We start from the raw sequence: 13,085 nt of genomic DNA, 5'->3' as shown, positions 1-13,085 counted from the left end.
CCCTTCTTCACATCCTGGAAAGCAGCAGGAAACATCCAAGGGAAATACCAGGTAAGAAGGGTAGTTGGGGGTTCCTGTAAATACCAGGTAAGCAGGGTAGTTGGGGGTTCCTAAGCTGCCTATCAGCCATCACATCCCTGCGAGGGGAAAGGACATCCTTGGAGTGCAGGAGAGGAGCACGGAGGAGGAGTCAATAGCTCCTGGAACAGACCTGAGTTTCTATCCTCTCCCAGTTCAATGCACATTAAATTGGAGCAGCTGCCAAATGTATATCATGTTGGTGACTTCTGCCTTTATTTTGGGCCTGAAAAGGATTTGTGTGCCAAGAACTTAATGTGATTATTTTTCCAGCTGTGTACTGCATGCTCTTAAGTCTTGTCTGTCCTTAAACTGTAACAGCTACAGAACAAGGCCATCAATCTTCCTGTTCTTTCTGGTGGGAATATCAAGTGCTGCCAGAGAGCCGTCAGAGGGAAAACAAAACTTCTGTCGCAAGTTTTTTGCGAATTTTTGCATTTCCAAGAAGCCATTTACGCAGCAAGACAAGAAACTACCTGCCAAGGTTATTCCTAGATTATACCTACACCCACAAAGATGTATCTGAAGAAAGGTAATTAACCTAATTAGAACCCACAGTACAAGGATACAGGTGATAAGGAGGTCTAAAAGTCTTAATACCATTTATAAAGAATTGCATGTTTTTGCAAGGCTGGTGGGGGAGAAAGGCTTCAAAAGAGAATTCATAGGGATTGTGAGACTAATGGAAATATCGTATTTATTGTTTTCATTAATAAGATACCTTCAATAATAAAAAGTGATAAGATTATTAATTGGTGACAAATATAATAAAATCTCTGCCCCAGTCCAGATTTATGAAAGCAACAGTTGTGCTTAATGCAGTTTGTAGGTGGAAACCAAGCACCCTTTTGGAGGATGTAGCAAAGCTTGGAGGCTTCTTCCAAAAGGATGCACCAAGTGTCAGGTGTAAGGGGGGTTTTCCCAGTAAATAATAGCAAAAAAACCCCCAACAACCCTTCTTAGCCCTGTGGGGTAAGTACAAATATGGGTTTAATTCTGTTACTAGATCATTCATTACTGCAAATTTCCTTGGCTAAGTATTAAAAGGAAATAAACACCATGCCCACTAATGGAATGCCTGTTCCTGGACCAAAAGCCTGTGGAAGGAAGCTGAGAGGGGCCTTGTGGACACACTCAGTTGGTGAGGACTGGTCAGGAAGGGCTGGGCTGGAGGCCGTGGGATTCTACATCCAACTCTCCATCCATCCTTCCAGCTTCCCTCTAACAGCAGGATGCTTCCCTGCATTACCTTTTGCAATTATTTAGGCAACTACTGGTGTTGTAGGGTATTCCCAACTCTGCAGAAAGCTGACTGTGGCAATCCACAAGAAGGGAAATGGCTTTATAGAGACAAACTGAAGTTCTTTACAGCATCCCTTGGTGTTTCTGCACCTGACAGCTTAGTACACTCGTGTGGCTTGTGCTTTGTCTCCTGCAGCTGGAAGGTGACTTGTCCTAGGCTTCACTGAAGATGTAACAACCACTAAGTGTGGGATTAGCTGCCTGTGCTCTGGGGTAAGGGAGCAGGCATCTTGTCACAGGTTTTCTCAGCCCCATACCTGTATCATTGGTTTCACTTTCTCTTTCACCAGCAGAATAACTGCTCTTGGAATGGTTCTCCCTGCTGCTCTCCAGAGATCCCTAAGCTGAGGGATACCTCAAGGGTGCTTGACCTTCAGGCCTGTTCTTCCTCCCTGGAGTGTAGTTTTGTTCCAGAGGAGGTTTCCAAAGCCTGACCTGTTCCAGTGCTTCTCTCTCCAGCCCAGAGCACTTACAAACCACCAGAGCCCCAGGAGGCTTCAGGGTGAGTATGTTTCCATCTCCTGCCTTTTTCTGTCCAGAATTGCTTTTTCTCTGGGGGTGCATGTTTGTTCTATACACAAAAGAAAATTTTGCTGACCACATAAGATAAATTTATCCTACATTGCACCACTTTCCTGACCACACCATTTGACACAGACCCAAAGCGCTGCCTTCCGGTCCCTGCAAAGCTGCTCGAGCCCTGGTGCTGCTGTGAAGCCTTTGCTGGGGCTGTTTTGTCCACACTGGTTTCTTCAGCCCCAAGAAATAACGACAGGGAGCTTGTTTAGATGGTCACTCGGCCCTGTCCCACTCCTGGGCATGTTTCTTGCTCAGTGGTGAGAGCCACGTGTGTGCCTTGTGTGCAGGGCTGCCTGCAAAGATCGGCTTTGGCATTATCCTAATTGTTGGAGCAAGTTCAGACACCTGACACCACCCTGTCAGTTTGTTGAGTGCTGGAAGATAGGCAAAGAAGGGATAAGGAGCCCAGGAAAGACAGAACTGGGAACACAGAGCTAGATCTCTTCTGTGGTCTTATCTTATGGCGGGTGGCTGTGTTGCCTGACGTGGCTGGATGAATGGACCAGCTGGACTGTTGGAGTGTGGGCAGAGAGATTTGAGGGAAAAGATGTTTTGGGATTAATAAAAGAGTTGCTAAATGAGTGCTTCTTAGAAACGTCCTTCCAAAGGATGCCACACTGGCAGGGCTGCTCTGTGATCCATGATTAAGAAAAGAAGCTTCTCCTGGTTTTAATGGACTTAGCAGGGAGTAGGTTTACACTTCTTTGTATATAAGCGTTGCTTAACAACAGTAGGAAGGGAGGAATGTTTTGTTCTTTGTCAGGTGTCAGATATTTAGGCAATACGGTATTGGCAGGAGATGTGAAAAATGGTCTTTGGCCAGCAACAAGCAATATGAGATTAATCTGCCTAAAAAACATGATCCATCCATCTTTTTTGTCCCAGGGGAGAGAGCCCTGGCTGTAAGCCAGGCCTCAGGCTGAGCAGGACAGACCAGTGCAGGGCTTAGGCCAGAGTAAGGGAACAGTGGGCCACTGTGGGGTGGTGGAAGAACAAGCTCCTCCCCTCCATTCAGAGGTGTCTCTTACCTGTGTGACACTGTGACTGACCAAGAAGGTGAGGATTATCTTCCTCAGATTTCTCCCTTAGAGTTTCAACCTTTTCTGGTTGGCAGAAGCTCTTTTTCTGAGGGTCATTGGGATCAGCTGTGGTACAGTCCCACCTGCTTTTGAGTGCCATCATTCCAGTGTTTCTCTGGATGTTTCACTAGCTGGGAGAAGGGAGGTCCTCAGACACTGTGTTCTGGTGTTAACCTGATCCTAAAACTCATCAGCTCCCCTGACACAGCTCAGGGTTGGCTGTTTCCATCTGCTTTCAGATGCAGATTGTTTGTGTTATACTCTGAATCATGTAGAAAGAAAGGTAAAAGCAGTGTGAAAAGCTGCTATATGAGCTTCCCTCTCCTGGCTGCCAAACCTGTGTCCTTTCTGGGAGGGAACCAAGAGTATCTGCACATCTTCCATGTTTTTATGAGAGTGTGTAATGATAGGACAAGGAGAAATGGCTTCAAACTGAAAGAGAGTAGGTTTAGATTTGATATTAGGAAGAAATTCTGCCCTGGGAGGGTGGTGAGACCCTGGCACAGGTTGCCCAGAGAAGCTGTGGCAACTGGAAGTGTTCAAGGCCAGGTTGGATGAGGCTCTGAGCAACCTGGTCCAGTGGAAGATGTGTCTGCCCATTGCAGGGGGTTGGAACAAGATAATCTTTAAGGTCCCTTTCAACCCAAAATGTAATTCTATGATGATTAGAAAACTGAACAAAATCAATGCATTAAGCCTAGAGTAAGGAGATAATTTCTTAGGATCAGGCAGGATTCAGACTTGGCCAGCTGTCCAACAGATTCTTTGAAGTAAAGTAGTTCTTCTGTAACATGTTTGTCAACCAACCAATGTGCCATCATTTCCTATTTCCCCACAATTTTCCCTCTTTACTCCATGTACCCTTTTCTCTACCTCAAACTTTTCTTTTTTTTGCCAGTTTCCCCTTACTTTTTTTGTGTCTTTCCTCTCTCTTCACATTTCTTCTCCATAAAATCAAAACATATCCAGGCTGGGGTAATTTTGGCCTCTTAGGGGTGAAGCTGCAGTGTCTCTTGGTAGCATACAACCAACACAGAGTCAAGCACTCAGTTCCAGCATTCTCAGGGAGGGTGAGCCACCCTAGTCCTGTCTCAAAGGGTTTGTAAGGGCTGTGCAGATTCCTGATACACACATATCCCAAAATAGCTAGGGAAAGGGGAGAATTCCTCTGAGTTGGATCAAAGCAATCACAGCAGTCCCTTTTCCCACCCTCTTGCCCTATGCCTGCAGGACATGGGAGACCTGGCTGATCTGCAGGAAGAAACTGAACAGTTCAGGGAGAGGTTGGGTCATGTTGGAGCAGAATCAGTGTTGGCTCCAGCCAGGAAAAACTGCAAACTGTTTGCAGCAGCCTCAACAAGTGGCTTCAGTACTTTCACAGCAGTGACTGGTGAGTGCCCCAGAGGGACCAGGGGGAGCAGCCACTCCCTCAGCTTGTCGGACCAGCAAAAGCTTGCACTGACTCTCAGGTGCAGTGAGATTTGGTACAATCTGCAATTTGCACATCCCTCACAGCCCTGCTCTTCTGCTTGACACGTTTATTTTGATGCTCGGGTCCCTCACAGTAACTCCAAAGCGATGCCGTGGGTTTGTATTGAGGTTCAGTGCAGCGAGGATCGTGCCACCCTGCTGCAAACCAGAGTGTCTTTTTTGCAGCTGTCATGGCTGTAACAGAATCCCTGCATTTAGTTTGGTTCATTTTAACTGGAATGTGCAGGCATTGGTGCTCCAAAAGAGCATTCAATTCCCTCCTGTACTGATATGAGACTGAGACACGTAAGGTTTCACACTCAGTCTTTTTCTGTGTTCAGGTGATTATATTTTGCAAGACTTTTGTTAGTTCACTGTGATATGTTAAATAAAACAAAGCATACATGCAAGCACAAAATGCAGGAATATACACAGTGTGTGCAGCAACAAAATACATCAAGCACAGGTTTCAATGATAGAGTTAATAATGTCTGAATTTTCAATATGCGCTTGAATTTGATTTTCATCTTTGCTGGAAGTAATATATTTTCTCAACTGACAGCCAATGTTTGTGTTGTGTTGAGTGAGAGAACAAAAATCCCTGGATGAGTAAGACCTTGTAGTTTTCACTTCTCTTTCAAGTTACAATTTGTATTGCAAACTTGGTACATTTAGACTATATATCAATATATATTTGGGTTTACCTTGGCTACTAAAGGAGTTTTTCCTCAGCTCTTATCCCTTCTTTCCCTCTGTTTTAGCTCCTCCCTGATGATGAAAAGGTACTGGATGAAATCCTACAGGACATCAAGGAGTTGATATATGTAAGGCTTGGGTGGGTTGGACCTATTATCAAGTCGTATCTGCTCAGGAAATAACTGTGTTAGCTGAGCCCCAGTGAGAATCTAAGTCCATCACAAGTGTGAACAAAACCACAGCAGCTCAAATCTTTTGTGCTGAAGCTCAAGTCTACAGATGAGAAGTTATGACTGACCAGTGCCATAGTTCAGTGTATTAACCTCAGTAAAATACTTGAGCACTATCTGACCAACAGCTCTGGTGACTGATAAATTATATTAATCCATAGAAATGCTCAGAATTGACACCAATAAGTTTTCAGTTTATTTGCTAGCTACTCACTGTGACATATTTATGCACATGGACTCCTCACACTTCTCTTACCTGATTTCCATCACCTTTCTGTTGCAGCCAAAGGATGGTCCAACTCTTGGGGGCGTGTCAGGCTTGCTGCTCTTCTTTTAGAGACTGAAAGCAGACCCAGAACTGTAGGGAGGCACTGCCTCCACAGCAGCCTTCCCTGGAAGAAATAAACCAAAGGGCACGTGAGCTCGTGGGATTCCAACACCGGGATAAGTGGAGGAATGGTAAGGGAATGGAAAGGACTGAACTTTGCAGATCAATCTTTCTGTCAGGAAAGCAGCAGATAATAAAGGACTGATCGACATAATCTGTGCTGGCCTCTTCCAAAGCTGCAGTCTGACCCCTAGGTATGTGCTGGGAATCAAGAGCATTCAAGGGACAAACTCCAAGGAACTTGACTTGCAGTCACAGGTGAAAAGAGTATCTGACATTTTAAATGTGATACAGTGCAAAGAACACGCAGTGCAGATATGACACAGGGAAGTCATATGTTATGTTCAGAGGGAGAGTGGGCGTCTTGTGATTATGTGGATAATTTATGGAAAAGAAAATAAAAGTAAAAGGAAAGGGCAGATGTTTAAAATGTAAAATAAAACATCACTTTGAAGATCATTAACCAGATAACGCTGTCTTGGAGGGTAATACTTTTTTTTATATCTTATCACTTATGCCAACTTATCTTCATCCAGACATTGAATTATCCTGATAATAAAGAATGTAAATAAATGTTTTCTTTGCTGATATAAACTTATCTCCCATGTAAGATAACAAACAATGTTGAGTAATTTGGAACTAACCTTCTCAACCTTTGCCCCTGCAAGACCTTGACACATTCCTGATTTCAGAATTATTTCATCTCTGTTTTTTTAATCATTTTATTTCCTTCTTGCAGACTAAAACCAAACTGAACATGGGCTGTTAGGAACTGCTACTCATGTTTGCTAAGCTGCTTCTCATGCTGTCATCTTATTCTTTCACTCAGGGTTATCCTGTTCTTTTCCCTACATTATCTTATCCATGCTGTATGAGTATTTCTCATTATAAATAAAGAAGAAATGGTGTCAGAATTTCCCAGACACCAGCACAGCAAAAAGTTAACAGCAGATGGTCATGGTCTGAGCACAGGGCTGAGCAGCACAGGGTGGATATCTTATCCAAAATTGCTTCAACCAGTAAAGTCCAGCAAAAGAAATGTTAGCTTATTTTAATACAGACTTTGGGAACTGGGCCACAGGAAAGGTGTTCTCTTGGTCTATCCATTGCAGCATGTTTTGAGTGGCTTGGATTCATTTTTGCATTGTAATGAAATGAATGGCCTTTCAGTAGAAAAAGACAAAGTATCCCTTCTCTTTACAGCGGCTCTTTGGTAGGAAACAGTGAAAATGAAAGAGATTATAAAGAAAACGTAAGAGACAATACTGAGAACATGGTAATTTTGTCCTGTGAGGCAACAGCACTCATTTACCTGAAGTGTTCATTATCTTCTGAGATCTAATTACCTGGTCTGAAGCAACACGTGCCAGAAATACAAAGGTTTTGATGACAAGGATGAGAGATGGAGAGAAAACAATGACATATGAGATTGCTTCAGCCAGGAGGTGTAAGAAAGGACTTATACGAAATTTATAAGGTTTGGTTTGAGGTCTTTGCTTGTATTTAGTCTTCCTTGATCACTGTATAAAGCCTTCACAGAGTACTTCCAGTGTGAGAATAAGATGTTTCTTACCGGTCTGGACATCCCAACTTCACTGCACCTCTTCCAATCCAGAGGAGAAGTTAACTAGCTCTACTCCTCAGCCAAACAGTAGGGAAGCCAAGCCATGCACCAAAATCACTGAAATATTAAAAAAAAAATTGTCATCACCATCACGTATTTAACATGTCAACTTTCCTACAGGATGTCACAGAGGCCAGGAACTCACCAGGATTTAAATAAAGTTCAACATTGGCTATCAAGAGCAAACACTTACATTTCAAGCATATTTCCCAACAACCAGGGAATACCCATCAGCTTGTGCCAGACAAGTGAATGAACAAGTAATTTACTACCTTGTCCAGGCACATCTGTGCTTACTGTATCACCTTCATCTTTGAAGAATGGGATTGTAACTGTAAAGCTGTTTTAAAAAGAATTATATTAAGCCTTTATGCAATGAGAGAGCCAAATATGCCAAGACAAGAAGTCAGGGCTTCAAATTAAGCCCGTTTTCTTTCAGCTTGCTTTGTATTCAGTGTTTGCTAAATAGCTCCCTCTTAATTCTAAGTGTAGCCAGTTCCCACGTAGGCTGTTCATCCCTCTTGGCATCCTCCACAGAATCCAGCTTTATTTTTGTTGGCTGAAAGAATTATAATTAAAGGTTGTATTTTCTTCCCCTGCAGGCACAGCTACGTTTTTGACAGCCTTGGTGAGAAGTAGGGAAGATTGGTTATTAATGGTGCAGAAGCTGAAGTGAGGTCCTGACATGCACAAAGCTGAGCTGCCTACATTTTATCACCAGGTTCCTTTGTGGCTGGCCCAGGTGGATGCAGTGATGAGCTTTATAGGCTCCAGCCAGTTGCATGAAGCTGAGAGTGATGATAAACCACATTTCCTTTAAGGACAGAGGTGTTAATTGGACCTGGGCTGGCCTTGCACAGAAAACTACACTTGTGAGAAAAGAGAAATGTCCTTCGGTGGAGTCCCTGGCACAGAAAACTGAAAGTGGGATAAACATGATCAACTGAAGTGTTAAAATGATTGGTGACTGCCTTTCATCTGCTTTGATTTGGCAATATCTGTGGAAACAGTTGGTGGCTTCAATATCATTCCTGGAACATCCCCATCTCCCTCAGAACTGCCAACTGCTTTGGAAATCTTGACATTTGAAAAAAACCCTAAACGAGTGATTCATTTACAGTCGGATTTCTGGGGGTATATTCCTCTTCATGGTGCTCCATTGTTTTTGGTAAATGTCATCCAGAAATGAATCATTTGCAGAGCACGTGCATAACGTGTCTGTGTGAGATTCCTTGCAAATGCCAGGTCTGCCCACAACTACAGCCTCAGCAAAAAAGCCTGTGTCAGGTTTCCAGTGTATGGTGTACTTGGATATGCTGGGTTTGTTGAGTTGGGGAGCAAAAGGTATCTTTGAGACAGGAGATCCCTGGGGCTGATGCACTAGAGGTCACTTTGTTTCTGGATTTGGGTTTTTTTCAGGGTGGTACCTAGAGAATTCTTTCAGGTGATTCAGCAGTGGCTTCTATCCATGAATAATGAGGTTCTTAACAAAAAAATTAAGTGCAAGTCTGCAACTGTTAGGGATAAGGGCACTCTATCTAGTATTCAGTCTTTAATTTCCTTCTGGCTGGAGTGCAGTTACGAGGAATGCTTCTTTCTCTTTCGACACTTTCCTCTTTGAGTTGTGGCTTTTGTCTGCCAGCCAAAGGAGCAGAGGAGAACTCCTAAAAATAGCTGTAATGTTTCCTGTACAGTGCATTAACACAATTTTGTTTCACTTTTAGCAAGCATTTTCTCTGGAATAACACTGATATTTCCTGTTCAGAGAGCTGTTGTGCCTGCTGGTTCTCTGTGGGTTTACTTCTTTCTCCCAGGGTTCTAGATGGTGTGGTGTGTGATTTCTGGTTTGTTGCTGAATTCTGGACATGAGAATGCACCATGTGGCTGATCAGCAGCACATGATCCTAAATAAGAACTGGGAGAAGGATGGATACATAGTAGGAAAAGATGTGTTTGTAATGAATATGGATATAAAAACGGTAAAAACAGGGCAGGGTTTCATTTCAGGCAGGTGCTGGTTCTGCTCTGTGGTAAGGTTCTGCTTCATCCAATATCTGATGGCCTTATTTCGGGTTTCCTTTCATTCTGAATGTCTTGGGCCATTTGAGAGGTACTCATGATAGTTTTCTGCAGGAGCTAAAATTTTTCAGGTCCTGTTAGCACTTGCAGGGTGCTGTGTGAATGCAGCTGAGCTCTTCCAGGGCCTGCCAGTCCCCTGGAGTGTGGTAGGAACAGCCACACAACGTTGTGCCTCAGTGTGAGGAACACAATGAAGGTACACCCAAGTGTCTCCATGCAGAATCACACCAAGGTTTGTGTTTGGTCTTAATTTCTTCCATGCCTAAGCAGCATGGCTTGGCCATTCTGAATTGCATTCTCTCATACTTGTTTTGCCTGTGAGCTTGCATTATCCAGGGAAAACCCACCTCATTAGCCTTGCTAATAGAATTGACTGTGCACTGTACTTATCCTCACACAATGAAGATCAGCATCTCACCCTTTGCTAGCAAACACTGAATTTTAAAATTAATTAGATTTGCAGGGTTTACATAGATGAGCCATGAAATCCTTTGTAGATCTTTTAACAACGCCCTTCTTTGAAACCATAAACGTGTTTTGTAGAGTCAGTCAATCCCACTGGACACCTCAGCTCTCTAAATCTTTCCTTTGGGTATCCTGCCAGCAGCTCCTTAGATTTCAGGTTTTAGCATTAACTTTGCTTCTGTGTTTCAGAAAAACAGAGATCCGTGCTCAGAATGCAGAGGAAAGATCTGAAGGTCTTGAAGAGAAGCTGGAAGAAGCTCTGCAGAGAATCAAAGAGCTAGAGTGCGAGCTGGAGAAAGATGGGAAAGTCATCCCAGAAGCAACATACAAAGAAAGGCAAGGTCAGAAGAATCAATATTCTGAACTCTGTCACAGACTCAGAGAGTGAAGCACTCTTCTAGGGCACCTCATTCACCTCCTGTTTAGTGCAGAACCCTCCCCTCCTGGGCATGTCCCAGGGTTTTGTCTTGACTCTTTGTCAGAGGTCAGCTAAGGAGGCTTTTAACATGATTCTAGATCAGGGCAGAAAGAACTGCTGAATGCGGTCTGCTTTTGAGAGAAACTAATTTTGTTTGATTCTGATATACAACACAGGGTCTATGTCTAGAAGATCATGTAACTGGTGGCATCTGCCTTGTAGGTGAGTTTTCCCTGTTACAGCCAAGAAGATCTGTTTAGGATCACTGATTTTGGAGCAGAAAAGAAATGATGTTCCAGGTCCCTTCACTCTCAGAGGCCACAGGCCTTTTGTTTTTATACCACAGGACACTCTTGCTCCCTCCAGGAGGTATTTGAACACTGCTGACCCACTGATCTTGCCCATACCATGTGGCAGTGAGTTCCTCAGGTCAAAAGTTTGTTGTGGGTGAAAGCATTTCCTTGCATCCTTTCTCAGCTAGATCCATGAGATATAAAATATGGAGAAAAAATGGGAATTAAAATTCCTTCCCTTATTCCTCTAGCATATCCTGTCTCTTTGACATCAAAGTGGGAGGAGAGGCCATTTTTTTTGTTAAAGATGTGATATCTTGGGCACATTTTAACTCTGTGGTATTTGTAATGGCTTTGGTTTGTTGTTTTGTTTCTCTTTCAGAAAGATGTTTCCAAGAAAGTGTCTCAGAAGTTGAGGCCTGCCCAAGACCCAAAGCTGCTACCTCTGGCCAGCCCAAGAGATCCAGAAAAAGCAAATACTGAAGAACAGCAACGCCTGAGTAATGTCCTAATGCCCACTCATTGTAGTGTTTCACCCCTTACCTACTACCCCAGCATCTCTGTGCCATCTCAGCATTTATGCTGTCCTTCTACTTGCCTTCACCACTTCCACATCTGTCCTGCTTGTCCTCTGCCTCCTCCCACAGTTCTAATATCTATGCAGCTTGTCATCCCTGTAATACCACTGCTACCTCAACTTTCTCCTCCCCACATCTGTCTTGCCTGTACCCCTTCTGTTTGTGCTCATCAATCACTTCTTGCTGCTTTATCTCCTTCTGCCTCATCCCTTTTGGATCATGCAAGTAAGTTGTTTGGACCTCTTCCCTGTCCTCTCAAGGTTTTTTTCCTCAGTGCCAGCATAGCCTGGTTGTCTATCTAATAATGAGTACCTCCTTCATCTTCTGGATTTCAGATGATCCAAATACCAGCTGCCTGACTGGTTAGGAAGAAAATGCACAAAAATTGGGATGACTCTGCAATTTGACCCATTCTCAGCTTGGAAGAGCAGGCAGTGAAACTGTCAGGAATTACATCAGCTCAGACAATCCTTGCCAACTCCCTCAGAGTAAATTCTCTTTTGGAAACATATCAATAACCCTTAACTACATTTTTAAATGATGTTCTGCAAGTTTTTTGAACATAATATCTCCTGAAGGTAACATGACAAGTTTCTGCCAGCTCTGTGTATGTAAAAGAGAGAAGATCCTGCTGGAACAAGACACGCTTTTTGGAACTGAGGATGCCCTTAGCTATAATTTGCCTTCCTGTAACCGCAGAAAAGTTAAATGTTTGAAAAAAGCTGTGCCTGGCTTCTGCAGATCTCTACTGAGATCTATTACAGACACAGGAGCCATCCTGCCACCCTCTCCTGAGAGGGTTACAGTGGCAGAGTGATGTAGATGTGAGGTTACACCTGGAGTTCCAGTGCTTATGTGATCATCAAGAAGTTCACAGGTGGATTTTTCCCACTTCCCAGCCACCTGTAAGGGGGCTGGTTGGCCAGGTGTCCTTGCTGTAAAAAGGCTGGCAAATACTTGTAGAATGAGTATTATGGGAGCTGTGAGTGTTACCAGCAGCTGTGGATAAGAGAAAATTCAAGAGTGGCTGGGTAACCCCTGCTAGGCAAATGCATGATGGCAACAATTTGGGGGCAACTGGGAGAAAGTGCTCTCTCTCTTGGCCTCTACCAGCAGCAGGACACTGGTGCTGAGAATGGCTGTGCAGGAAGGTCTGCTTTGAAGCCAGGGGAGACACTGCAGGTCCAGTAAAAAGGCACCCACCCAAAGGGCACCAGGGTCAGACAAAGTGAGTGCAGGGGTATTTCGTTTGACAGTGCTCTAGGTCTTTGCCAAGGGGAAGGGCTGCAATGTCTGTAGGTCCCTGGTCATTTCTAACGGCTTTAGTCAGGAAAGATACATCAGAGTTTTGAGGCTTCCAGGAGTATTGAGAACTCTGTCCATTCTCTGTGCCCGTGTCTCTCAGGCAGCTGCAGCAGGCAAAAGTGTTGCAGTTCCCAAGGCTCTCGGCTGGCTCTTCCCAGTGGTGCCGGATTCCCCCTCGTCAGCTCAGTGGGCGTTGGTTAAACCGGTCACCTTAACGTTTTTAGGTGCCCGAGAGCTCAGGCGTTGTCCTGCCTCACCACCCTGTGGAAGCGAGCAGCAGCACAGCCTGCCTTTCCTCTGCACAGCGGATGTGCCGGGCAGGGAATCACCAGCCTCAAAGGCTGCCCTTTCCTCCTTTTACTTTTCCTCCTACTTTAAAGTTAGGGCTAAGCATCTTGTTTGCTCGTGTGTGGATGTATTTGCGTGTGAGTGGTGACTGAAATCCCAAATCCAGGACAGCACCACAGACCCAGCTCGTTCCCAGCTTGTTCCCTCCTTGCA

The 13,085-nt window shown here is 44.2% G+C and overlaps 1 long non-coding RNA gene across 3 annotated transcripts in view; it reads right to left on the bottom strand.

Moving 5' to 3' along the window:
* The window catches only part of LOC116790881, a 37,731-nt gene extending 24,794 nt beyond the window's left edge, over window positions 1-12,937 (bottom strand). Inside the window, exons 1-4 of one of the 3 annotated variants that reach the window (XR_004358527.1) lie at window positions 12,483-12,937; window positions 7,396-7,503; window positions 5,691-5,826; window positions 5,213-5,305 (exon numbers count right to left, since the gene is read on the bottom strand). This is a non-coding gene — a long non-coding RNA (uncharacterized LOC116790881). Of the gene's footprint in view, window positions 1-1,877; window positions 1,952-5,212; window positions 5,306-5,690; window positions 5,827-7,395; window positions 7,504-12,482 lie in introns of those variants that run through there. The other 2 variants (XR_004358526.1, XR_004358525.1) reach the window with 2 other exon arrangements.
* Window positions 12,938-13,085: the final 148 nt, after the last annotated feature.

Source organism: Chiroxiphia lanceolata, chromosome 9 (genome assembly GCF_009829145.1).
Source record: "Chiroxiphia lanceolata isolate bChiLan1 chromosome 9, bChiLan1.pri, whole genome shotgun sequence".
Lineage (NCBI taxonomy): Eukaryota > Metazoa > Chordata > Aves > Passeriformes > Pipridae > Chiroxiphia > Chiroxiphia lanceolata.
The sequence above is the reverse complement of the archived record's forward strand: the minus strand, read 5'-3'. Positions and strand labels throughout refer to the sequence as shown.